General features: G+C 41.4%; 1 protein-coding gene across 4 annotated transcripts in view; it reads left to right on the top strand.

The window, feature by feature from the left end:
• Positions 1 to 27,745, top strand: part of sema5a (sema domain, seven thrombospondin repeats (type 1 and type 1-like), transmembrane domain (TM) and short cytoplasmic domain, (semaphorin) 5A) — a 225,063-nt gene that overhangs the window by 23,151 nt on the left and 174,167 nt on the right. For 3 of the 4 annotated variants that reach the window (XM_059972527.1, XM_059972530.1, XM_059972531.1), the window contains exon 3: positions 3,047 to 3,211. The gene's annotated coding sequence lies outside the window, so the exon portion shown is untranslated. Of the gene's footprint in view, positions 1 to 3,046; positions 3,383 to 27,745 lie in introns of all 4 variants that reach the window. The other variant, XM_059972528.1, reaches the window with a different exon arrangement.

Consider the following 27,745-nt stretch of genomic DNA (forward strand, 5'->3'; position numbering starts at 1 on the left):
AGAAAAGAAATCTATAACATAGAAGTGACTGTTTTCTCTTGCCTTCCACTGGCGCAAATTATGCAGGTTTGAAAGCTGCCATGGTAACGAGAGTGGTATGTAAATGGTAGTTTTGTCTGCCGAAGCTCATTGTTTCATAAATAATCATGAAGGCAGCCAGCTTAACGCAGCATGGAAACTTGTAGGCTCTATCTGTTGGAGATGCATTATTTTGATAGGAAAAGGAGAAATTAAAAGCTCAAAATCATTGTATAGGGAAATTTGTTTCAGAAAAATCATTAATCATTTATTCATTAGCATATACTCGTTTGAAAGTGTCAACATTTAATCAAAGTTTTGCTGCTCTTCGATATGAACGTCATAGTTTTGGAGTTTATAAATATTGATGTCCCTGAGTTTAATATTGCTGAAATAATCATTTCACCTTTGTTTGTTGCTGTTTGTTATTTATATTCTAAAGGAAAGAATGAGTTCTGTTTCGGTAAGGACACTAAGCATAAATTTGATATTTGCCTTCATTACCATTTAAATAAAGAAGTGTGCAGGGGCTGCAGGCTATTCAGCATTGTAGACAAAGGTCAGCACTGGATCATTCAGCACACAAACCTCTTGGGTCAAAAGGTCGTGCATTATGAACTCCTCAGCTCCATCAGTGCTAATAAGCCTCCAGGTTGTGTATCTGGCCCAGCTAGTAAATTTCTAATGAGCCCCATACTGAGGAGTCTCTGGAAAATTAGTATTCAGTAGCTGTTCCATCTAATAGTTACAAAGTGATTTTTGAATTAAATATTATATTTTACTTTAAAGCTGCTGTATCTTAACCGTGGAGTCGAATCATGAAATCAGAGAATAATGTATATGGAAACGATATGGATAGGGAATGGTGCATTTCTGCTAAATCATAGCATTTATATAAAATTCTCAGAGTGCAGATGTGCCACACCTTTTGTGGATGAATTGCGTTCATTTTGTTGGGCATATCTGTGTTACAGTTTTTTTATATTGAGATACAGTGCAGAATAGGCTGTCTGGCCCTTCTATTCACGCCACCCGGCAATCCCCCGATTTAATCCTAGCCTAACCACAGGACAATTTACAATGATAAATTAACCTACCAACTGGTACATCTTTGGACAATGGAAGGAAACAAGACCGGGGAAGGAAACCCATGTGGTCACGAGGAGAACCTACAAACATCTTACATAGAAACATAGAAAACCTCCAGCACAATGCAGGCCGTTCGACCCACAAAACTGTGCCAAACATGTCCTTACCTTAGAACTACCTAGGCTTACCCATAGCACTCTATCATACCTATCCAGGCGTCTCTTCGTATCCGCCTCCATCACTGTCGCTGGCAGCCCATTCCACACACTCACCACTCTCTGCGCAAAAAAAACTTACCCCGACATCTCCTCCGTACGTACTTCCAAGCACCTTAAAACTGCATTCTCATGCTAACTATATGAACCCTGGGAAAAGCCTCTGACTATCTACATGATCAATGCCTCTCATTACCTTGTATACCTTTATCAGGTCACCTCTCATCCTCCGTCGCTCCGAGGAGAAAAGGCTGTATGCAGTACCTTCGACGTCCTGGAGTATGGGATAGACAATTATTGTGTTACGCTGATTTGAAATTATCACAGTCAAAGTGAACCTCAATAAAGCAGCTTATGCCAGGTTCAGTTAACAGGTCAGATCCAGTGGTTGGCAACGCTTACTGCATCTCCTGTGCTTGTTAAAGGATATTTACTAGTAGATGTTTACTAAAACAAACTCGCCTTAGACTCTGAAGTCCTGAGAAAATGGTGTGGATAAAGCAAGGACTTCTGTCACTCTTTTGAAACAATACACAGCTGCTCAGAAATACTTATGCTTTAGTTGCTATTTCTGTCAAAGATCAACACGTCAGGACAAGTAAGGGGAGAATGTTGGAGGAATGAGCAGGGCCAGGACCATATCCTCAGGGATCTTCTGGGGATAATTCTCAGTAAGCAGTTAAGAGCAGGCAAATCTGACTGAATAAGAACATTCTCAGTGACTAAGGGCCACATTACAGCCTTAGTGCAGGGCAATCTGCTTTGCTAGGACTGTCAAAGTTTCATTGACCAATTTTTATGCATTCTGATTCTTGCCAGACTGGCAAGGTATCCTACTTACTTCCAGCACCTCACTGAATTAGGGATGTCGAGCTTCATTTTCTTCCAGTTCTGATACTCTGATAGCACTAGGATAGGGCTGTGAGATTTCCAGGAATTCTCCATCTTGACCATTCATTCTCTTTACCACAGATAGAGTGTACTGTTTGTACAGCACACCAAAGATTTTCTAACAGTTCTGTTCAAATTTACAACCACTATCTCCTAGATGGACAAAAATATTAAGATCTTTAGATATCAGTGTCTGTAATGTATATTTTTGTCTGAGTGAAAGACAGCACTGATTTTGGAAAGACATTATTGTTCATTGAATAAAATCCTGAAACTTAATACTGATGTAGTCGTAAAGAAGGCAAGACACTGGCTATACTTTATTAGGATTTTGAAGCGATTTGGCATGTCAACAAATATGCACAAAAACTTCTATGGTTGTACTGTGGAGAGCATTCTGACAGGCTGCATCACTGTCTGGTACGGAGGGGTTACTGCACAGGACAGAAAGAAGCTGCAGAGGATTGAAAATCTAGTCAGCTCCATCTTGGGGACTAGCCTACAAAGTACCCAGGACATCTTCAGGGAGTGGTGTCTCAGAAAGGCAGCATCCATTATTAAGGAGCTCCAGCACCCAGGGCATGCCCTTTTCTCACTGTTACCATCAGGTAGAAGATACAGAAACCTGAAGGCACACACACAGTGATTCAGGAACAGCTTCTTCCCCTCTGCCATCCGATTCCTAAATGGACTTTGAAGCTTTGGACACTACCTCACTTTTTAAATATACAGTATTTCTGTTTTGCACATTTTAAATAATCTATTCATATACATAATTGATTTACTTGTTTATTTATTATGTTTTATTTATTATTTTTTTCTCTCTCTGCCAGATTATGTATTGCATTGAACTGCTGCTGCTAAGTTAACAAATTTCACGTCATCACGAGCTGGTGATAATAAACCTGATTGTGATTCTAAGCAATACGTGGGAAGTATGTTCACCTAGAACTACAGCAGATCAAGAAGAACCTCACTTCCTCCTGGGCATTTAGAAGGTACTGTCTTTGACATGCTGTGCTTGAATGAAACTACATTAACCAGTACTATACAGAAGAATTTTAATGGAGTCTCCAGTTTGCCTCCAGTGGAAATGTTGTTCTAACTCTGGACAAATTGCCCTCATGCCACTCAGCACTGACCCTTGCAGCCCAAATTGTTACTCTAATGTATGTAGATTAATATGGTAGCCAATTTATGCAAAGAGTGATCTCATAAGTAGCACTGGTTATTTCATATTTGGAAAGTGAAATTTTGTCTTTGACATAAGGAAAGCTTTCGGTTCTTCTTCAGAATGACACCGATAATGAAAACATTTCACCAGTTTTTCAGAACAATTGTGACAACACTTAAATCTTGCTTCAGAGTCCCTTATGCACGAGGTTACACTTCTCTGTATGCTCTAGCAAGCCAATTAATAGGTTTCTGTGAGGAGTGTTCTAATTTAAAGGAGTTGTGATTTTGTTTATTTCTGAGCACAGAGGAAATTAAACAGATTGGTGCTATGTTAAGAACCAAGTGCCAGTCAGCAATGTTCAAAGAGTAATTTAGTCTTTTATGATGTGTTATTTTAAGAGTGAGAGTCCTTCCAGACTTGAAAGAGGATTAAACTGGTTGGTTACATTAAAGAGTAAGTAACTCAGCTTGGGTTAGGATACTCAGCTTGATATTATTTTTTTTAAACTCTCTGTTAATTTTGCAATTTTCAAAGGTTTTTATTGGGGGAAAATTGCACGAGATTCCAAAGTAATCAGTGATTTTTCTTGTTCCCCAAAGTACCCAAAGATCTGATTTTTAGGAAGCAGGTGTATTGAATGAGAGCTGTCACGCTAAACAGCTGTGGCAGTTTTCTTATTGAAGCTTTAATTGCACAGCTGCACCTTTTAATTTTGCTTCAAAGAAAACTGAGGGAGGAGAAATGGCTTGAATGAATAGTTAAGTTGAGGCTCTCCAGAGAGGTCCCTGAGTGTAAACTTCAAAAAGAATGAGGAATGGGTGGAATTGTGTCTGTACATGCTGTGACAAAACCTAATGCAGATTTGAAGAATCCCAAATGAGCAGGGAGTGAGAAGGGATCTGTATTGAGACAACTGCAAAGCATAGAAATGAGATTAGATTAATATTTATAGCTTTTGCAAGTGTATCAAAAAACCGAGTGAGTAAATTTTCCTATGTTTGCTTTTGTAATTGAGAGGTTACCTTCCATGTATATGGATTTTCCTGCTTCAGATCTTCTTTGCTTAATTAGTGAATGAAGAAAGTAGCTCCTTTGTTCACTGATGCCAAGGGATGGCTACTGAAAGTATTGTTATGCAAACAGATGCCTCAAATCCTTGGGCGTCTTATCATTTCTTTGGCCTTTTAGTAAATTACAACTGAGGTAATGTATGAATATAAAAACAGTGAGCTAAACTGAGGGAAATGGGAGAGGTAGTTTCCACAGAGCATTTACAATTCTGATTTTAATCAGTTATGATTATTCACAGGACAGTATTACGGGCAAATAAATGTTGAATATAGCTGAGTAAATCTAATTAAAACTAGCACCTTTTGGCTTTACTGCATATAAATTATGCACCTTGTGGAAATATTAACATAAATATAGCATTAATGTTGTTGATAACTATGCTCAACCTGAATTTTAAATATCTTTATAATTTATAATCACATACATGCCCCCAAAACAAATAGACCATAAAATATTTCTCCTTTTTGATTAGTTTGGGAGGAGAGAGTTCATATGGTTATAGAGAAATGGTGGGGGAGGGACAGGGAATACTGTACTTAGAATTTTGCAGCACCAAGACTGAAAAATGTCCAGTGCATCTAAAGTAAGTACACTGGCCAATTAAAATTACGTCTACTGAGCCTCAATCAGTTTGCCACTTAAAATACTCTTGAACTTGTTATTGTGAGCCTGAGTTTAAAATGACCAACTCAGCATTAATGTTGGCTTTTGGCTGATAGGCATGTATAAGCTGGAGAATGAATTTGGTTTTGTGTGTAATGAAAGTCATTTAGGAGACCGACTAACACAGTGTTTTATAATCTGTATCGGGCAGTGAGTCACCAGTTAATAACTCCAGTCAGTGATCAGTCCTGCATGGAGTGCCTGTTGCTGCTTTTGTAAAGGCATTTATTTTATGCCAAAATACTGCAGAAACATTTTAATGAGCTATTGATGTATCTTACTAGATTGGTGGGCTGTTGTTATGTTTCAGCTGAGAAATATATCTCAATAAATAAATAAAATGTTTGGTATCAGATGCATCACTTTACAATTATAACTATGTGACTATGCACTGCTCCAGTGCCTTATTCAAGTTTGTGACCAGTGAGTTGGTGGGCCAGTGAAGGAGTGGAGATTTGAGGCTTTGACTTGAGAGGCTTCGACGAGAAGAGGCTGAGGACGAGCTTCACTCTAAGTGAGGTAAGGCCGGGTAAGTTCCTTTCAAAGGAGGAAGTTTCAAAAGTTGAGGCAAGTATTGGGTAGGTCATGGCTGCTGAGATCGGCCCCGTGGTTTGTTCATCCTGCAGCTTGTGGGAAATCAGGGATACTTCCAGTGTCCCTGACGACTATGTGTGCAGGAAGTGTGTCCAACTGCAGCTTCTGGCAGACCACATTGAGCATCTAGAGTTGCAATTGGATTCATACTGGATCATCCACGATGCTGAGAAAGTAATGAATAGCACGTTCAGTGAGTTGGCCACACCACAGGTAAAGGCTACACAGGCAGAAAGAGAAGGGGTGGCCACAAGACAGTGTAGCAGTAGGCAGGTAGTGCAGGAGTCCCCTGAGGTCATCTCCCTCCTAAACAGATATACTGGTTTGGATACTGTTGGAGGAGATTTCTCATCGGGGAAGGCAGCAGCAGCCGAGTTCATTGCACCATGGGTGGCTCTGCGGAACAGGAGGGAAGGAAAAGGAGTGGGAGAGCTATAGTGATAGGGGATTGGATTGTAAAGGGAATAGATAGGCGTTTCTGCGGCCGCAAACGAGACTCCAGGATGGTATGTTGCCTCCCTGGTGCAAGGGTCAAGAATGTCTCTGAGTGGCTGTAGGACATTCTGGAATGGGAAGGTGAACAGCCAGTGGTCGTGATGCACATTGGTACTAACGATATAGGTGAAAAACGAGATGAGGTCCTACAAGGTGAATTTAGGGAGTTAGGAGATAAACTAAAAAGTAGGACCACAAGGTAATAATCTCTGGATTACTACCAGTGCCATGTGCTAGTCAGAGTAGAAATAGAAGGATATTGCAGATGAATACATGGCTTGAAAAATGGTGCAAGCGGGAGGGATTCAAAATTCTACGGCATTGGAACCAGATCTGGGGGAGGTGGGACCGGTATAAACAGGACGGTCTGCACCTGGGCTGGTCTGGAACCAATGTCCTAGGGGGAGCGTTTGCTACTGCTGTTCAGGAGGCTTTAAACTAATGTGGCAGGGGGATGGGAACAAGTGCAGAGAGACAGAGGGGTGTAAAATGAGGGTAGAAGCAAAAAGTAATAAGGTGAAAAGTAAAAGCGGCAGGCAGGCAAATCCAGGGCAAAAAGCAAAAAGAGCCACTTTTCAACATAATTGTATAAGGGCTAAGAGTGTTGTAAAAACAAGCCTGAAGGCTTTGCATGTCAATGCGAGGAGCATTCGTAACAAGGTGGATGAATTGAATGTGCAGATAGTTATTAATGAATATGATATAGTCGGGATCACAGAGACATGACTCCAGGGTGACCAAGGATGGGAGCTCACCATCCAGGGATATTCAATATTCAGGAGGGATAGACAGGAAAGAAAAGGAGGTGGGGTAGCATTGCTGGTTAGAGAGGAGATTAACGAAATAGAAAGGAAGGACATCATCCTGGAGGATGTGGAATTGATATGGGTAGAGCTGCATAACACTAAGGGGCAGAAAACGCTGGTGGGAGTTGTGTACAGGCCACCTAACAATAGTAGTGAGGTTGGGGATGGCATTAAACAGGAAATTAGAAATGCGTGCAATAAAGGAACAGTAGTTATAATGGGTGACTTCAATCTTCATATAGATTGGGTGAACCAAATTGGTAAGGGTGCTGAGGAAGAGGATTTCTTGGAATGTATGCAGGATGGTTTTCAGAACCAACATGTCGAGGAACCAACTAGAGAGCAGGCCATTCTAGATTGGGTATTGAGCAATGAGGAGGGGTTAGTTAGTGTGCTGTCTTTACGACAGTTATTTAGTTTATAATATTTTCGCTTAGTAATTCATTCGATAGTATTTTCTAGTTAGAATTAGAAGTGTTTAAAGTATATTCATTGCATGTAAAATATATCGGCATGCGATGACGTCACATCCGGGTTCGCCGCGTCTTGTGGGAAAATACCGGTTTGGGATTAACGCGAGGGTGGGGGCTTACCACGAGGCACACCTGAGCAGAAGTTGTTTTGCAGGCATGAGAAATCACAGTGAGAGCAACGCTGTAAGTTAATAGATAATCGATATATTGAACTAAGATGTTAATGCCGATCCTGTTAGAAGTAACGACGGTCGATAATGTTTATGCTTTCGTTAGTTAAAGAGTTGCGGATAGTTTGCATGGAAGTGTATTTAAAGTAGTCAATGGAGCAGGTAAACTCTCCCTGTATACTGCACCTTAGTGTAATGTGGTTATAGTCACCTTTGCAAGTATTTACAATTGAAATGTGATATTAAGGAAGGAACAAATACTGTATCAATCTTGTATTGTTTTATCAACAGTTTTCACCATATGTTAATGTGAAGAGTGAACAGTAAATGGTTAATCTTACTGCGATCTGGTTCGTATTGACTGTGGTTTATCTCGATGTTTAATTCGGCGTTTCGTTACACGCGAAGGAGAACGTTACAGTTAGCAATCTTGTCGTGCGAGGCCCCTTGGGTAAGAGTGACCATAATATGGTAGAATTCTTCATTAAGATGGCGAGTGACATAGTTAATTCAGAACCAAAGGTTCTGAACTTAAAGAAGGGTAACTTTGAAGGTATGAGACGTGAATTAGCTAAGATAGGCTGGCAAATAATATTTAAAGGGTTGATTGATGGTGGATATGCAATGGCAAGCATTTAAAGATCGCATGGATGAACTACAATTGTTCATCCCAGTTTGGCAAAAGAATAAACCAGGGAAGGTTAGTGCACCCATGGCTGACAAGGGAAATTAGGGATAGTATCAAGTCCAAAGAAAAAACATATAAATTAACAAAAGAAGGCGGCACACCTGAGGACTGGGAGAAATTCAGAGACCAGCAGAGGAGGACAAAGGGCTTAATTAGGAAAGGGAAAAAAGATTATGAGAGAAAGCTGGCAGGGAACATAAAAACTGACTGTAAAAACTTTTATAGATACGTGAAAAGAAAAAGATTGGTCAAGACAAATGTAGGTCCTTTACAGTCAGAAACGGGTGAATTGATCATAGGGAACAAAGACATGGCAGACCAATTGAATAATTACTTTGGTTCTGCCTTCACTAAGGAGGACATAAATAATCTTACGGAAATAGTAAGGGACCGAGGGTCTAGTGAGATGGAGGAACTGAAGGAAATACATGTTAGTAGGGAAGTGGTGTTAGGTAAATTGAAGGGATTAAAGACAGATAAATCCTCAGGGCCAGATGGTCTGCATCCCAGAGTGCTTAAGGAAGTAGCCCAAGAAATAGTGGATGCTTTAGTGATAAGTTTTCAAAACTCCTTAAATTCTGGATTAGTTCCTGAGGATTGGCGGGTGGCTAATGTAACCCCACTTTTTAAAAAAGGAGGGAGAGAGAAACGGGGAATTATAGATGGATTAGTTTGACATTGGTGATGGGGAAAATGCTAGAGTCGGTTATCAAAGATGTGATAACAGCACATTTGGAAAGAGGTGAAATCATCGGACAAAGTCAGCATGGATTTGTGAAAGGAAAATCATGTCTGACGAATCTTATAGAATTTTTTGAAGATGTAACTAGTAGAGTGGATAGGGGAGAGCCAGTGGATGTGGTATACTTAGATTTTCAAAAGGCTTTTGACAAGGTCCCACACAGGAGATTAGTGTGCAAACTTAAAGCACACGGTATTGGGGGTATGGTATTGATGTGGATAGAGAATTGGTTGGCAGACAGGAAGCAAAGAGTGGGAGTAAACGGGACCTTTTCAGAATGGCAGGCAGTGACTAGTGGGGTACCGCAAGGCTCAGTGCCAGGACCCCAGTTGTTTACAATATATATTAATAATTTAGACGAGGGAATTAAATGCAGCATCTCCAAGTTTGCGGATGACACGAAGCTGGGCGGCGGTGTTAGCTGTGAGGAGGATGCTAAGAGGATGCAGGGTGACTTGGATAGGTTAGGTGAGTGGGCAAATTCATGGCAGATGCAATTTAATGTGGATAAATGTGAGGTTATCCACTTTGGTTGCAAGAACAGGAAAACAGATTATTATCTGAACAGTGGCCGATTAGGAAAAGGGGAGATGCAACGAGACCTGGGTGTCATTATACACCAGTCATTGAAGGTGGGCATGCAAGTACAGCATGCTGTGAAAAAGGCAAATTTTATGTTGGCATTCATAGCAAAAGGATTTGAGTACAGGAGCAGGGAGGTTCTACTGCAGTTGTACAAGGCCTTGGTGAGACCGCACCTAGAATATTGTGTGCCGTTTTGGTCCCCTAATCTGAGGAAAGACATTCTTGCCATAGATGGAGTACAGAGAAGGTTCACCAGATTGATTCCTGGGATGGCAGGGCTTTCATATGAAGAAAGACTGGATCGACTAGGCTTATACTCACTGGAATTTAGAAGATTGAGGGGGGATCTTATTGAAACGTATAAAATTCTAAAGGGATTGGACAGGCTGGATGCAGGAAGATTGCTTCCGATGTTGGGGAAGTCCAGAACGAGGGACCACAGTTTAAGGATAAAGGGGAAGCCTTTTAGGACCAAAATGAGGAAAAACTTCTTCATACAGAGAGTGATGAATCTGTGGAATTCTCTGCCACAGGAAACAGTTGAGGCTGGTTCATCGTCTATATTTAAGAGGAAGTTAGATATGGCCCCTGTGGCTAAAGGGATCAGGGGGTATGGAGAGAAAGCAGGTACAGGGTTCTGAGTTGGATTATTAGCCATGATCATACTGAATGGTGGTGCAGGCTTGAAGGGCCGTATGGCCTACTTCTGCACCTATTTTCTATGTTTTTCTATGTTTTTTCAATGCTGATGACACCAATGTTCTCAGCCAAATCAAAGGTGGTGATGAATCAGCTTAAAGGAAGGAGACTGAAAACCTGGCTGAGTAGTGCCATAACAACAATCTCTCTCTCAGTGTCTCAAGACAAAGGAGTTAATTATTGACTTCAGGAGGAGGAAACCAGAGGTCCATGAGCCAGTCTTCATCGGAGGATCAGAGGGTCAGCAGCTTTAAAATCCTCATTGTTACTATTTTAGAGGCTCAGCACATGATATATGTCTGCCTTGCTTTAAAGTGAACTTGAACTGGTCCCATATTCCCAGACTTCCCGTGTCTTCCTTGAGTTAATTTAATATTTTGAGGTTTCAAAACATAATATTGGCAACGAGGTATTTAAAAATTAATCCGAGGTGGCCACTGACCTGTAAAAGCTGAGCGAAATGTTCAAAATTAAAATAAAATGCAGTGGGAACATTAGGCGAGTAAAATAGGCACCCCAGCACATGGAGAGATGATTGAGTTTTTCTTAAAGCAGCAAACAGAAGAATTTAGGATTCGTTAACTGTGAGTAACGGGTAATACTAATCTTTAAAAAAAAATAGCAGAATTGGCTGGATATACGGGAAAGACTGATGAATTTTTTAAATATTACGGATAATTGGCTCATGTATACTGAGCTATTTGAACAGTATTTTGAGGCAAATGAAATAGCCAATAAGAAGCAAGTGCTGATTTTGCTGAGTTCATTGGGGTTCGAGGCATACAGTTTGTTTCGAAGTTTGATTGCTTCAATCGAACCTTCACAAATGTGCTTCTCTACAGTTGCAAAAGTGATGCAGGAATTCTTAGAACCAAAGCCATTGTTGATTGCAGAATGCTTTAGGTTTCATAAGTGGAATCAAAAAGAAAGGGAGTCCTTTTCAGGGTACATGGCTGAATTGAAGAGATTGTCTGTGCGTTGTCAGTTCAGTAATGGTTTCAATGATACAGTGAGAGATTGTTTAGTTTGTTGAATCTTCAAAAACAGCTCCTAACTGAAGCACAACTCTCATTTAAATTGGCAGTGGGAATGGCTATATCAATGGAAACTGCAGACAGATGCAACTGAGTTGCAGTCTGGAATAAAATTGCAGTGTCTGAACAGAAACAGGCCTGGCTGAACAAATTGTGTTACTGTTGAGGCATGGGCTCACATACACCAAACAAATGCAGTTTTAATGGTGAAACTTGCAGAAAATGCAACAAAGTAGGACACATGCAACAAACATGGTGAGCAGACAGAAATAAATAAATGGTCTGCTCAGAGAAGAGAAATGCTAAAAAGTCAAGTTGCAGTTTAAAAAAGAGCATTAATCTGCAAATCATTGATGAAAAATCTGATAATGATGAGAGAGTCAGGATTGTGCAGTCTTGATACAATGTGAAAATAACAACAGACAAGCCAGAAGTGAAAATTAAATAAACCAAAATTGGATACTCTTTCAGCTTTTTCAATCATTTCACAAACTGAGTTTGAACAGCATTTCAAAGATACCAAATGAAGCCTGCAGATATCTTTTTTCTCCAGTACAAGTTGGATAAGTCCTGAGGGAATGACATTTTTGACTGTGAAATACAACAACTAACAAGCCACATTCAGCTTGTGTGTGGTAAAAACAGAAGGAACAGCACCATGGGGATGTGATTGGCTGAGACAACTGCAACTAAATTGGAGATCAATCCACCAATTGCATGCCTCATCCCCTGCAGTGAAGCCTCCTGAAAGCAGATGAAGGAAGGTACTGAATGATGCCCCAATGGTCTCCATGCTGTCCCTCATGCAACATGGTCAAATAAATGAAAAACAGGTGTTGATGCCAACCCCTGGGCCTCTGGTTGAAAAGCATATTGGACCAAGGAAGGACCATGCTGCTTAGAGGAAGAAGTAGTCTGACTACAACAGTTCTTGCAGGCAACATATCTGAGAAAGCTTCCGATATGTTAAGCCCACAGTTAGTTGCAAAATGTGGCAATGTTTAAGCTGGAAGAGAGGTCAAGGAGCTTCAAGAAAGCTGGAAGCATTTGGCCTTTGTGAGTATAAAGAACCAGAATCTACTCTGCGTGTATTACAGTTATTGCATGAACTTCAAGTGGGAGACAAACAGCTGCTTGTAAAAGTAGGTGCAAAGACCAAAGCCCCACTGGATGAATGGAAGGCCGAATGGAAAGGAGTCAACAGAGATATGAAAACAGTGGATTTGTCAGGTGATGCTGGATGAGGAAACCAAGAGATCAGATCATAGAGGGAGCAATAGATGGATTAATAGGAGAACACTCCAATGAATTGAATGGACCTTACCAAGATCAAAATGCACAAACAAGAATAAGAAAAGAAGAAAGAGTTGGAGAGAAAGATTGTGAACTAGAAAGTGAAAGGTGTGAAAGAGACAAGGAATGTGAGAATCAAAAAGAAAGGGATCAAGGGAGATCCAGGGGAGAAAAGGAAGAAGAAATGTGCCTACCGCTGTCAGAACCACTTCCTGAAATCTCAGCGTCAAATCCTGAAATGACCAGATGAGTGTGAAGTGGCTCATTTCGGTAGGTCAAATCTGAAGACAGAATGTAATATTAATGGTAAGACTCTTGGCAGTGTGGAGGGTCAGAGAGATTCCTGGGATCTGTGTCCATTGGACACTCAAAGCTGCTGTGCAGGTTGACAGTGTTGTTAAGAAGGTATATGGTGTGTTGGCCTTCATCAACCATGGGATTGAGTTCAAAAGCCATGAGGTAATGTTAAAAGATTCATAAGACCTTAGTTAGACCCCACTTGGAGAACTGTGTTCAATTCTGGTTACCTCACTACAGGAAGGATGTAGATTCTATAGAGAGAGTGCAGAGGAGATTTACAAGGATGTTGCCTGGATTGGGGAGCATGCCTAATGAGAATAGGTTGAGTGAACTTGGCCTTTTCTACTTGGAGTGACAGAAGATGAGAGGTGACTTGATAGAGGTGTATAAGATGATGAGAAGCACTGATCATATGGATAGCCAGAGGTTTTTTTTCCCCAGGGCTGAAATGGTTGATAGGAGGGGACATAGTTTTAAGGTGCTTGGAAGTAGGTACAAGGGGGCTGTCAGAGGTAAATTTTTCACACAGAGTGGTGGGTGTGTGGAATGCACTGCTAGTGACAGTGGTAGAAATGGATACAATAGAGTCTTTTAAAAGAGCCTCTTAGGTACATGGAGCTTAGAAAATAGAGGGCGATGCGGTAGGGAAATTCTGGGCAGTTTCTAGAGTAGATTGCGTGTTTGGCACAACATTGTGGGCTGAAGGGTCTGTAATGTGCTGTAGATTTCTATGTTGCTGTGAATGACCTGGGAGGAGGTTCCAGAATGTAAGATTGTTTCCACAGCCGCATGTTTCACCTGCCAAGCAGATTGACCCCCTGCCCCTGCGCCCCCAAGTAAGGGAAGATGTTTTCCCACAAGGGTAAGAAATCTTCCGCAGTAATTAAATCATCTTAATGGGACAATTTAAAAAAAAAACTATTTTGTGGGTGTCTGTATATAGTAGTTCTATTATACTGATACTGTGTATATAGTTGAGATGCATTCTATATTGAGTTGAAATGTCAAACGAGAAAATCTGCAGACACTGGAAATCCAAGCATCACATACAAAATGCTGGAGGATCTCAGCAGGCCAAGCACCAGCTATGGAAAAAGAGTACCATGTCCCTTCAGGACTGAAGGAATAACGATGAGGGGTAGAGTTAAAGGGTGAGGGGAAGGGAGGGAGAAACACAAGGTGATAGGTAAATCTGGAAGGGGGAGGGGTGAAGTAAAGAGCTGTGAAGATGATTGGTGAAATAGATACAGGGTTGGAGAAAGGGGAATCTGATAGAAAAGGACTGAAGGCCATGGTAGAATGAAAGGGGGGGGGGGGGATGAGCACCAGAGGGAGGTGTGGGCAGGCAAGGCAAGGAGAAAAGGGGATGGAGAATGGTGAAGGGGGGTAGGGGACCTGTTACAGGAAATTCGAGAAATCAGTGCTCATGCCATCAGGTTGGAGGCTACCCAGATGGAATATGAGGTGTTGTTCTGTCAGCCTGACTGTGGCCTCCTCATGACAGTGGAGGAGACCATGGATAGACATATCGAAATGGGAAGTAGAATTCAAATGGATGGCCACTGGGAGATTCCGCTTTTTCTAAGTTGAAATTTGTAGCTTGGCTGGGAGGTGTGTTGTGTATCCAATATTTCAATAATATTTCAGTGATCTTATATTGCTTGATTATGCATTCTTCATTAAATAATTAATTATAGGTTATACTGTATGTTAAAATACATCAACTGCATATGTCATCACACTACCACATGATACGTAAACGCCTCACTTAAAGTAAAAGATGGGACTCTTGTGAGTTCCTTTGAATTAGTTTAATGTTTCAAAGTTACAAAACATAGCAATTTTAAATTCCTCAGTGTTATTATTTTGGAGGATCTGTCCTGGGCCAGCATGTAAGTGTAATTACAAAGGAAAAACAGCAGCTCCTGTACTTTCTTCGGAGATTGTGAAGATTCAGCATGTCATCTAAAACGTTGACAAACTTCTATAGAGGCCTAGTGGATAATATATTAACTGGCTATATCACAGCCTAGTATGGACATACTTATGCCCTTGAACAGCAAATCCTAAAAAAATAGTGGAAATGGCCCAGTTCGTCATAGGTAACGCCCTCCCCACCATTGAGCACATCTTCGTGAAATGTTGTGGTAGGAAAGCCGCATCCATCATCAAGGACTCCCACCACCCAGGAGATGCTCTCCTTTCGCTACTGCTATCACCAAGAAGGTACAGGAGCCTCGTACCACCAGGTTCAGGAGCAGTTATTACCCCTCAACCTTCAGGCTCTTGAACCAAAGGGGATAATTTCACTCAACTTTACTTGCCCTATCATTGAAATGTTCCCACAGCCTATGTATTAATTTTCAAGGTCTCTTCATCTCACGTTTTTGAAATTTATTGCTTATTTATTTATAGACAATAGGTGCAGAAGTAGACCATTCGGCCCCTCGAGTCTGCACTGCCATTCTGAGATCATGGCTGATCATTCACTATCAATACCCAGTCCCTGCCTTGTCCCCATATCCCTTGATTCCCCTATCCATCAGATATCTATCCAGCTCCTTCTTGAAAGCATCCAGAGAATTGGCTTCCACCGTCTTCCGAGGTAGTGCATTCCACACCTGCACAACTCTCTGGGAGAAGAAGCTCTTCCTCAACTCTGTTTTAAATAACTGACCTCTTATTCTCAATCCATGCCCTCTGGTACTGGACTCTCCCACCATCTGGAACATATTTCCTGCCTCAATCCTATCAAATCCTTTAATTATCTTAAATGTTTCAATCAGATCCCCTCTCAATCTCCTCAATTCCAGCGTGTACAAGCCCAATCTCTCCAATCTCTCTGCGTAAGACAGCCCTGCCATCCCAGGAATCAACCTAGTGAATCTACGCTGCACTTCCTCAACTGCCAGAATGTCCTTCCTTAAACCTGGAGACCAAAACTGTACACAATATTCCAGGTGTGGTCTCACCAGGGCCCTGTACAAATGCAAAAGGACATCCTTGCTCTTGTATTCAATTCCCCTTGTAACAAAGGCCAACATTCCATTTGCCCTCTTCACTGCCTGTTGTACTTGCTCATTCACCTTCATTGACTGGTGAACTAGGACTCCTAGGTCTCTTTGCATTTCTCCCTTACCTAACTCTACACCATTCAGATAATACTCTGCCCTCTTGTTCCTGCTTCCAAAGTGGATAACTTCACATTTATTCACATTGAATGACATCTGCCAAGTATCTGCCCACTCACCCAGCCTATCCAAGTCTCCCTGTATTCTCCTAACGTCCTCTTCGCATGTCACACTTATTATTATTATTTCTTTCTTTTTGTATTTCCACAGTTTGTTGTCTTTTGCACACTAGTTGACTGCTCGAGTTGGTGTGGTCTATCATTGATCCTATTATTCTTTTATGGATTTATTGAGTATGCCTGCAAGAAAATGTGATACAGAAACATAGAAAGCCTACAGCACAATACAGGCCCTTCGATCCACAAAGCTATGTCCTTACCTTAGAAATTACCTAGGAGTACCATAGCCCTCTATTTTTCTAAGCTCCATGTACCTATCCAGGAGCCTCTTAAAAGACCCTATCGTAACTGCCACCACCACCGTTGCCAGGAACCCATTCCATGTAATCAGCACTCTCTGCATTTAAAAAAAAAACTACTTATCCTTGACATCTTCTCTGTATCTACTTCCAGCACCTTAAAACTGTGCCCTCTTGTGTTAGCCATTTCATCCTTGGGAAAAAGCTTCTGACTATCCACATGATTAGTGCCTCTGATCATCTTATACACCTCTGTCAGGTCACCTCTCATCCTCTGCCACTCTGAGGAGAAAAGGCCAAGTTCACTCTACCTATTGTCATATGACATGCTCTCCAATCCATGCAACATCCTTGTAAATCTCCTCTGCATCCTTTCTATAGTTTCCACTTCCTTCCTATAGTGAGGCATCCGGAACTGAGCATAGTACTCCAAGTGGGGTCTGATCAGGGTCCTATATAGCTGTAACATTACCTCTTGGCTCTTAAACTCAATCCCACAATGGATGAAGGCCAATGCACTGTATGCCTTCTTAACCAAAGAATCAACCTGTGCAGCAGCTTTGAGTGTCCTATGGACTTGGACCCCAAGATCCCTCTGATCCTTCACACTGCCAAGAGTCTTACCATTAATGCTATATTCTGACATCATTTTGACCTACCTGAATGAGCCACCTCACACTTATTTAGGTTGAACTCCCATCTGCCACTTCTCAGCCCAGTTTTGATTGATTGATTACCTGACTGGCAGACCACTGTGTGTCAGACAGAGTGGTCAGCAGCACTGGGGCTCCACAGGGGACTGTCCTGTCTCCCTTTCTCTTCACCATCTACACCTCGGACTTCAACTACAACACAGAGTCTTGCCATCTTCAGAAGTTTTCTGATGACTCTGCCATAGTTGGTTGCATCAGCAAGGGAGATGAGGTGGAATACAGGGCTATGGTGGGAAGCTTTGTCACATGGTGTGAGCAGAATCATCTACAGCTTAATGTGAAAAAGACTAAGGAGCTGGTGGTGGACCTGAGGAGGGCTGAGGCACTGGTGACCCCTGTTTCCATCCAAAGGGTCAGTGTGGACATGGTGGAGGATTACAAATACCTGGGGATATGAATTGACAATAAACTGGACTGGTCAAAGAACACTGAGGCTGCGTACAAGAAGGGTCAGAGCCATCTCTACTTCCTGAGGAAACTGAGGTCCTTTAACATCTGCCGGACGATGCTGAGGATTTTCTACGAGTCTGTGGTGGCCAGTGCTATCATGTTTGCTATTGTGTGCTGGGGCAGCAGGCTGAGGGTAGCAGACACCAACAGAATCAACAAACTCATTCGTAAGGCCAGTGATGTTGTGGGGGTGGAACTGAACTCTCGGACGGTGGTGTCTGAAAAGAGGGTGCTGTCCAAGTTGCATGCCATCTTGGACAATGTCTCCCATCCACTCCATAATGTACTGGTTAGGCGCAGGAGTACATTCATCCAGAGACTCATTCCACCGAGATGCAACACTGAGCGTCATAGGAAGTCATTCCTACCTGTGGCCATCAAACTTTACAACTTCTCCCTCGGAGTGTCAGACACCCTGAGCCAATAGGCTTATTTCCACTTGGAATAATTTACTTATTATTATTATTTAATTATTTATGGTTTTATATTGCTATATTTCTACACTGTTCTTGGTTGGTGTGACTGTAACGAAATCCAATTTCCCTCAGAATCAATAAAGTTTGTCTGTCTGTCTGTGAACCTATCGATGCCCACTGTAAACTCTCTGACAGTCTTCCACACTATCCACAACATCCCCAACCTTTGTGTCATCAGCAAATTTACTAACCCATCCCTCCACTTCCTCATCCAGGTTATTTCTAAAAATTGCAAAGAGAAGGGGTCCTAGAACAGATCCCTGAGGTGCACCACTGGTCACTGGCCTCCATGCAGAATATGACCCGTTTACAACCACTTTTTGCCTTCTGTGGGCAAGCCAATTCTGGATCCACAAAGCAATGACTCCATGGATCCCTTGCCTCCTTACTTTCTCAATAAGCCTTGCATGGGGTACCTTGACAAATGCCTTGCTGAAATCCATATACACTACATCTACTGTTCTACCTTCATCAATATGTTTAGTCACGTCCTCAAAAAATTCAATCAGGCTCATAGGGCATGACCTGCCCTTGACAAAGCCATGCTGACTATTCCTAATCATATTATGCCTCTCCAAATGTTCATAAATCCTGCCTTTCAGGACCTTCTCCATCAGCTTATCAACCACTGAGGTAAGACTCACTGGTCTATAATTTCTGGTCTATCTCTCCTCCCTTTCTTGAATAAAGGAACGATATTCACAACCCTCCAATACTCCGGAACCTCTCCTGTTCCCATTGATGATGCAAAGATCATTGCCAGAGGCTCAGCAATCTCCTCCTTCACCTCCCACAGTAGCCTGGGGCACATCTCGTCTGGTCCCGGAGACTTATCCAACTTGATGCTTTCCAAAAGCTCTAGCACATCCTCTTTCTTAATGTCTATATGCTCAAGTTTTTCAATCCGCTATAAATCATCCCTACAATCGCCAAGTTCCTTTTCCATAGTAGGTAATACTGAAGCAAAGTACTCATTAGGTACCTCTGCTATCTCCTCTGGTTCCATACACATTTTTCCACTGTCACACTTGATTGGTCCTATTCTCTCACCCGACTTATCCTCTGGCTCTTCACATACTTATAGAATGCCTTGGGTTTTCTTTAATACTGCTTGCCAAGGCCTTCTCATGGCCCCTTCTGGCTCTCCTAATTTCATTCTTAAATTCCTTCCTGCTAGCCTTATAATCTTCAGATATCTATCATTACCTAGTTTTTTGAAAAATATATATACTTTGATAATAAATTTATTTTGAACTTGAACATGAGTATAGCTTAATGGCTTCAATATTTTCAAATACATTTCTGTTTGAATATATGTGACTTTAGGCTAATTCCTGACTAGATTATTCAAAGCCAATGTTAAATTAATGTCTGAGGCTGCACCCACACTAGACTGGATAATTTTGAAAATGCCGGTTTCGCATAAAAATGATAAGCGTCCACACTATCTCTATTCACATTGAAACAGAGATTTCAGCAAATCTCCTCCTACAGCGCATGCGCAAGACACATCTACTGAAAACAAGCGACATGTTTGGTGTTGAATCTCGCCGTAAAAGTGCGCGTTTGTGTAGTTACAGACTAGAGAAACTTAAAACGATGGACAGCTGTTGGCTTTTGCGCAGGAGAACTTAAAAGTAAAAAAAAAACAAATACTGGAGCGTATGGAGGCAACCGACAGGGAGTTCATGGACAGTATGACCCGGCTGATGACGAACATTGAAAAACTGACTAACTCTGTTGCATTAATAAAGCACCTTGTTAAATGTATAAAACATGTCTGCATCAGTGTTATCTTGTATTTCCATACAATGTTACATTAGGCTGTTACACATCTATTGTCAGAGAAGTACTTGTATAAATAGAGAAACCACCTTCATACGAGCAAGGACAGAAAACAGGGCAAAGTGAGTATACTTATTTATTCAGTAAGTTATGGGTCAAAGTATTTGGTGAGTACATTTCTAACTCTTCTGGCTTCAGTCTCGTTGCTGTCTGTTCTAAAGTTGTTAGGTTGTGTTCAAGAAAACTGTGAAATAGCACGCTGCCATCTGACAGCATTTTCAAAAGTCTCTGGTTACCACGTCCACACTGATCTGCCCTAGCAGCATTTTCAAAAATACCCAGCCTGGAAAGCGTTTCTGAAAAGCTCTGGTTTCGGGGGACGAAAACACCGTTTTAGTGTGGACGGAGTGTAAAAACGAGGAGAAAAAGCTTCGGTTATGGATTTATCTGGCGTAGTGTGGATGTAGCCGGAGAAAACAATTCTATTGGTTTTGTGTTAAGTTTCTCTGCCTGGAGTTTTAATGATATCTCTTGCAGATTAGCACCTCAGTAAAATGCAAGCTTTTCAACTATGGGAAAAACAATGAAAATTGCTTTCAAAATTCAAATGCATTATCCCTTTTTAAGCATTTGCAATTATTTTCCCTGGTGAGTAAAACACGAAAATGACCTCTTGCAAATTGGAATATCGTTGTAGATAATGGATCATGTTGCCTGTTGTTTAGGGAAGTCAATGTAGTCTTTATCACACAATGCTGTCTCCATCCTTGCTCTTCTCACCACTTCACCTATGAGTCTGTGACCCCCAACTTGGAAATTTCCCCCACTCTACCCACTACTTGCCCTCAAAGGGTGTGTTCCATTGGGTCAGTGGCTGATCTCCTAGGCTGTATCTTGAGCAACGAGAACTGCTAGCACAATTTCAAATGTGAAAATCTGCAATGTCTGACTTGTTGCAACTGAATTGTTATTGGTCCTCTCTATCTCTGCTTTACAGCTTCTGTCTTGACAAGGGTGATTCATTCTGCAACCAAAGCATTATTTAGTCCAAGTGAGCATTTTGTTCTTGTTGGCTTTGACGGTGAGCACAATGTTCAACCATTGCACAATCAATAAGGTATTCAGCTCTACCTTATCGCAGTTGTGGTCTCAGCCAGTCCTCGCTCAATGTGTACTTTCACAATAAGGTAAAGGTGGCTAGGAAATAATTTGACAGATGATTGATTTACTTTCTCATATGCCCTGAGGTATAGATATCATTCTGTTGCTTCCTTATAAGATGTACTGGATTTAAGCCAGAGTTGACCCTGTTTTTATTTGTGGTTTGCATAGTTCAGGATGATGATAGGCATTGTAATTAAGTCCCTTGCATTTCATTCCATGTTGTTATTTGTTTCCATTTTGGGAGATTATTGCTTTAACTTTCTAGCTTTTATTTGTAGACGTCTCTCTCCTTTCATGTAACACAATATTTCACTGGCTGATGTGCATGCACAAGATTGATTTGCATTTCAAGATTTCCTTCCTCTACCAAAGTGGTCTTTTCTTGGCTTGACCTTTGATTGAATGGTTAAAACTGGGAGGAAATCACATACTTGACTTTGATATACCACCTTGTCCTTGCATGATGCTGCCCTGTCTCTGTAAATTAATAGCGTTAAGTACTTCAAATTTCCACATTTATTTGGATGTGTGAATATTTCAAATTAAGGAATGGAATTAATTACATGAACTAATGAAAAGTTAGACAGCCCTGATGGAGGCTATGTATTTGACATTAGAAATCTGTACACTGATTAGAGAAAGGTTTGATGGGTTTATTTTTCATAAGTTTTATTGCTACATCCTAAATGCAGAATCAGTCAGAAGGTGGTGCCTTTTTCTATATTTTGAATTGGTTATTGCCTAGTCCCGGATGACCTGGAGTGTTTGCAAGGTTGATCCACCTTAGAGTCATAGAGAAGTACAGCCCAGAAGCAGGCCACTTAGCCCACCTACTCCTTGCCAACAGTCATTTAAACTGCCTACTCCCTTCGACTTGCACCAGGACCACAGCCCTCCATATCCCTACTATCCACCTTGTCTCAGATATTGAAATCGTTTGTGAGGTGATAAATCTGCCAGTTATATATATATAAGAATCCAGGACCTAGTAAGAATGAGAACTGAAAGAAGTAAGTATTAGGCAAAATTAAATAGTGCTTATAAGGATTGGTAATCTTGAAAACTGGTAAATGCTACAGATTCAATTTACTGTATATCCTAGTATTAGGCAGCGATACATCAGACACAACTGCATGAACTAGATAGTAGTAGTAGGCAGCCATTGATCCCAGGGAATCATGGGTTTGCACCTCTAGGGGACTGTGTCCTCTCCAGAGCTCAAGCCTGGGTGGGAAGATTTGAAGAATCGGTTGTTGCCCATGCAGTGGGTTTCCCTCTCCACATCACTGATGCAGTCCAAGGGAGGGCAAGCATCCATTCAGCTTGGTACCAGTGTCATCACAGAGGTTGCCAGAGTGAAGTTGTAAACACCATCAAACTGCTTTAGGGACTTTGGTTCCAGTTTACTCCTGAAAACTTTCCCATGGGTGGGTATGGCCACAAGGCAGCAAAGGTTTAAAATCAGAGTTTTCTTTCTCCTAAGTGGGCTGCCGTCCAAGGCTGACGAGCTCCACCTGCCCGAAGCAATTGGTTTTGAGGCACCAGTGGTCCACCTTTGCCCCTTCTCTTGTCAGTAGAAACAGTTCTGCCACCCCTAGTAGCTAAGCCACAAGTGAAGACTGTTATGATCCCAGCCCCCTCCTTTGTGAGAATCGCAAGAGCACCCGTTGAGGGGGGCGTGGGGGGGGTCAGTAGACCCAGGAAGTGAGAGAGAGAGAAACGTGAAAAATTGCACGTCCCACCAGGGATACAGAATAAGATGCCAGCAACTATTGTCTCATGGAGACCACGTGAAAAGCCCTCGGGCAAGGTGGGCTGGTTGAGAGAGAGATTGCATCAACCCAACCTGATTGACACCTGCGACCCCGTGAGGAAGTATAAAGGAGAGTCTCAGGGGGACAGCCCCCTCAGACGCACCCAGAAGACACGAGAGAGTGATCCCGCAGCAGCGGGATGCCATTCTGAAGGAAGCCACGTGCGTTAGATTCCGGGATTGGAATTTGTGGCTGGAATCACAGAAAACCGCTTTTAACTAACATCGGGGAGAGGAAACCAACGCTCCCCCGATTTCACAGAAGATTCATCAAGATTCGGCAAGTTTTTTCTCTTCTCCCCCAATCTCTCTCTCTCGGTCGCCCCATGCAAAACCCAGCAATTTTCAAAGGGCTGAGGCCGGCAGCCTTCTGAGTGACTTTTATATTTCCAACGGACAATTTATTAACCCCTAGACATCAGCAGAGCTCACTTCTTAATGATGATTATTAATATACCCGCGCTTTAGATTGAGTGTTGACAATGTGCACTATCTGAATGTATGTATTAACCCTACTTTTGTGCCCCTTTATGAATAAAACTTTTGAAAATAGTGACATCAGACTTCAACGGACCTCTCTATCTTTGCTGGTAAGTTCTCCAGTTACGGGGTTCATAACAAGACCTAGAGTTGGACTTGGTTGTCAGAGGCTGTTAGAGACGCACGCCATTTGGAGTACTTTATAGGTAGTGGGAGCATATCCCCACTACCACCCCCTGGCCATGACTACCTTAGGAACCACCGTATATTGTAGAGTTCTGAAAAAGTGATGGAGTTATGCAGTGTAGAAATGGACCCTTCAGCTTGCTATGTGCATGTGACATTTCTGCCCATTAACACTAATCCTATTTGCCCATTATAAGCCAATATCCTTCTATACCTTGCTTATTTAAGTACTTGTCTAAATGTTTATTAAATATATTGATTGAAGTTGCCATTGTTGCCTCTCATCCTTATTTGAAGCTCCAAGTTCTTACTAACACTCTTTCAAAACACTCCTACTTGTCAGCTGTTATTTCATCCCCAAGCATTCCCGTCGACAGGTATAAGGAGTTCACGATGGGAGAGGCTTGTCCAGTGTATATAAAGTGTATGGAAGTGCTTAGAAAGGAAGTTGAGAGGGATCAGAAGAGGTCATGAGAAATCACTGACAGACAAGATTAAGATAAACCTGAAGGTATTCTATATATATCACAAGGAAAATATTAATAACCAAGGAAGAAATCTAAGACTTATAGAGGCAATCTATGTATGGAACCAGAATGTAACTTGAGGTCCTAAATTAATACTTTGAATTAATACATGTGAATGTCTTGTGCAAATCTCCATAAATAAAGAGGGGGTAGTTGATGCCTTGGCAGTCTTAATGACAGATAAAGAGTAGATGAGGAGTTATCTCAGGCTGCTAAGGGGGTAAGGAAAGCAATTACTGGGGCTGTGGCTGAGATTTTTAAATCTTCACTGGACACAAGTGAGGTACTAAAGGACAGCAAATGGGGTCATCCTCTTCAGGAAAGGCAGGAAGAAAAAGCCCGATGACTATAGACCTAACATCAGTGATAGGGAAGATCCTGGAAAAAGACTTCTGTGGGAGGTAATTTGTGATCACTTGGAAAAGCAGGGACTAGTCAGAGGCGACCAATGGGGCTTTGTCATGGGCAGTTTCTCTCTGAGCAATTTGATTGAATTCTGCGAAGGGGTAACAAAGTATAATGACAAGGGTAAGGTGACAGATGTGATTTTAGTAAAGCCTTTTTATAAGATGCCATGTGAGAGATTGTTTCAAGAGGTTCGGACCTATGGGATCTGGGGCAAGTTGGATCTAAAATGAGCTTGACGATAGGAGATAGATGGTGATAGTAAAGGGTTGATTTTGCACTTGATTGCCTGTGTCTACTGGTGCCAAAGAAGGATTGGTGGTGGGACCTTTGTTTACAATATATGTTTATGACTTGGATATGGATATTGGAGACAAGATCATCTTCATCTGTTATCCCTCTATTTCTATCCTCACTAGCATGAAGCAAAAGGAATACTAGAGATCTTGCTTTGTAACCTTCTGCCTCAACCTTAAGTTTAAATTTGCAGGACCTCTACTTTGTCTACTCATGCCATTACTACCATTAATATCTGTGGGCTCTCTCTCTCTCTCTCTCTCCCTCTCCCTCTCCCTCTCCCTCTCCCTCTCCCTCTCCCTCTCCCTCTCCCTCTCTCTCCCCCCCTCCCCCTCTCCCCCCCTCCCCCTCTCCCCCTCCCTCTCCCCCTCTCCCCCTCCCTCTCCCCCTCTCCCCCTCCCTCTCCCCCTCTCCCCCTCCCTCCCTCCCTCTCTCCCTCTCTCCCTCTCATGTTTTGACTGAGGTAATCTGCCAGCACTGTACCAACAATAACACCTTTGTGCAATCTTATGCAGTCCAAATCATGGAGTTGGCTCACACCACATCAAAGCTGCCTATAGCTGACAGGAGCTACACCTTGTCAATTATACTCTGCAGAGTTAAAGCAATACTTTTAACCACAGAGAAAGGTTAGAACATATAATTGTTTTTAGCAGTGTGAGTCATTCATTTAGGGTATTTAAGACAATAATTCACTTGAGGTATTTCAGACAATAATTCACAAGTTTAAGCCAAAATATTTTGACATGAGAACAGGCAAATGAAAGGGAAACTCTTATTGTGCAAGAGGTGATCTCTCGCAGATAGAATGCAGCTCTCTTGTTTGTATGTGATAATTATGTAATTAAGAAAAGGCTACGTAAAAATGTAGTTGTTTTCTTGGAGGGTCAATTGGTTTAGAGTTCCATCTACATCAATTTTGTGAAACTCAAAAATAATAGAGTAAACCTTTGAAATATTGATCCATCACCTCTAACTGTCTCTTGTGGCAGAATTGTCATCTGTGCTGTTTGACAAATCACTAAGTTCTGCCCTTAACGTGCGAATGATATTTCCAAAAGTTAATGAAACTGGGAGTTGGATAATTCTCAGAAGTAAATAATTCATAATCTTCACAAATTTACAATGATTTCCACAAATTTGTTTTTGTGGTTTCTTGACTGAAGAGAATTGGAGAAGTAATCAGAGAATGATGCTTAGTGGAAGTGACAGCATCCCAACATACTGCATCACCGCATGGTACAGAAATTGCACTGTGGCAGACAGGAAGGCTCCACGACAGGAGTCAAAACTGCCCAATGTATCACTCGCACCAGCTTACCTGCCATCAAGGGCATACAGTGCAGGAAAAGGCTAGCAATATCATGAAGGATCTCACCCACCCTGCTCATGGACTGTTTGTCCTTCTTGCATCAGGGAGGAAGCTATGTGGCATCTACACCAGGACCACCAGACTCAAAAATAGTAACTTTCCCCAAGCAGTAAGGCTGATCAATGCATCTTCCTCCTCTAATCCACCTCACTTCCACTACGTTATCAATTCTTGTCAGTAATCTATGTGCAGACACTCCTGTACCTAGCATCACTTTATGTACATTCAAACAATCTTTGTATACAAGCTTTCTTATTTAATCATACTTATCATATTTTACTGTGTTCTCTGTCTTGTTTTTTCATTTCATTCTCCTTTACACTTCTGTACTGGAAATGACATTAAAAGTATTGAATGAGTGGAAATGAGGGAAGAGGGATGAAATAAGAAGCATGTTTGTACAATCACACTGAACCACCAAGACCCAGAAGAATTGCTTGGAATTGGTCACATGGGTGAGCAGTGAGTTAGGCCTGTTACCATACTGAACCTACAAATAAATGAATAAGTAAGTAAATATGTTATCAAGCTTTTTTGCTTTTAGCATTTTACTACATAAACATAAATCTTCATTATGCTATCCCTGTATAGATCTGTAAATTATACCCTATTACCACCTGTCAGTGTCCAAGGGCATGTTTTCTATGTTTGGACTGACTTTGCCTAATAGATTACAGCACTGATTTGTGTTCTTAATAATCACTATTGTTTTCTTTCATAATTTGTTTTCTCAAGAGGATGAAAAACGCAACTGTCCAGTAATTCCATGTATTGAGTGCTAAAGTTGCTGTTTAAATGGGCTCCTTGTTTCTTTCCTAATATTTTTCTCCCTAACAAATTAGAATAGTTTTAAGACTCAACAAGTCACCATTCTGATGTGAGATCCTTAAGTATTGAAATTGATTTGCCCTTTGGTCTTCTTCAAATTGATCATCAAGCTTGCCTATCGAGTTTTTAAGAATTTTGGTGTCCTGTGAAGCCTAGATATGCCAAGGTTGTGCTAGAGAGATGTTGGTAGGATAGTAATGATCTATGGCCATAGTGTGGAATCAGAAGAAGTGAACTTGCTTCAATGAAATCAGAAAATAGAAACTATTTCCTAGATTTGGTAGCTTCTTTGATTGCTTTCCCAGTAGTCCACACAAAATTATTCCAAACCTAGAATGTTGGATTAGATTTTGATAGTGTTGTAAGTTTTTAAGCTTCAGAATCTGGATATGAAATGACTATTGGAAAAAAAAATCATCACTGTTTTGCACACCACCATCCCACTTTTGTAAAGCAAAGTAGTGCCAGTTAATATATCAATAACTCCAACTCTCTGTTTTAGATCTAATACTCGCCCTGTGCTGAATTGGTTATGGTTGCATTAAATTTGACACTGTCACACTTGATTTATGGCCATACTTGCCTCAATGTTGCTAATTTTAGGCCCCACTCATTTCTAATAGGCTGGTTATGGTCTCATTCTGGAGCTCCAGTTCACTAGTACAGTATACTTACTATCCTGTTAAATGTGCACAGA

This window comes from Hypanus sabinus, chromosome 6 (assembly GCF_030144855.1).
Source record: "Hypanus sabinus isolate sHypSab1 chromosome 6, sHypSab1.hap1, whole genome shotgun sequence".
Lineage (NCBI taxonomy): Eukaryota > Metazoa > Chordata > Chondrichthyes > Myliobatiformes > Dasyatidae > Hypanus > Hypanus sabinus.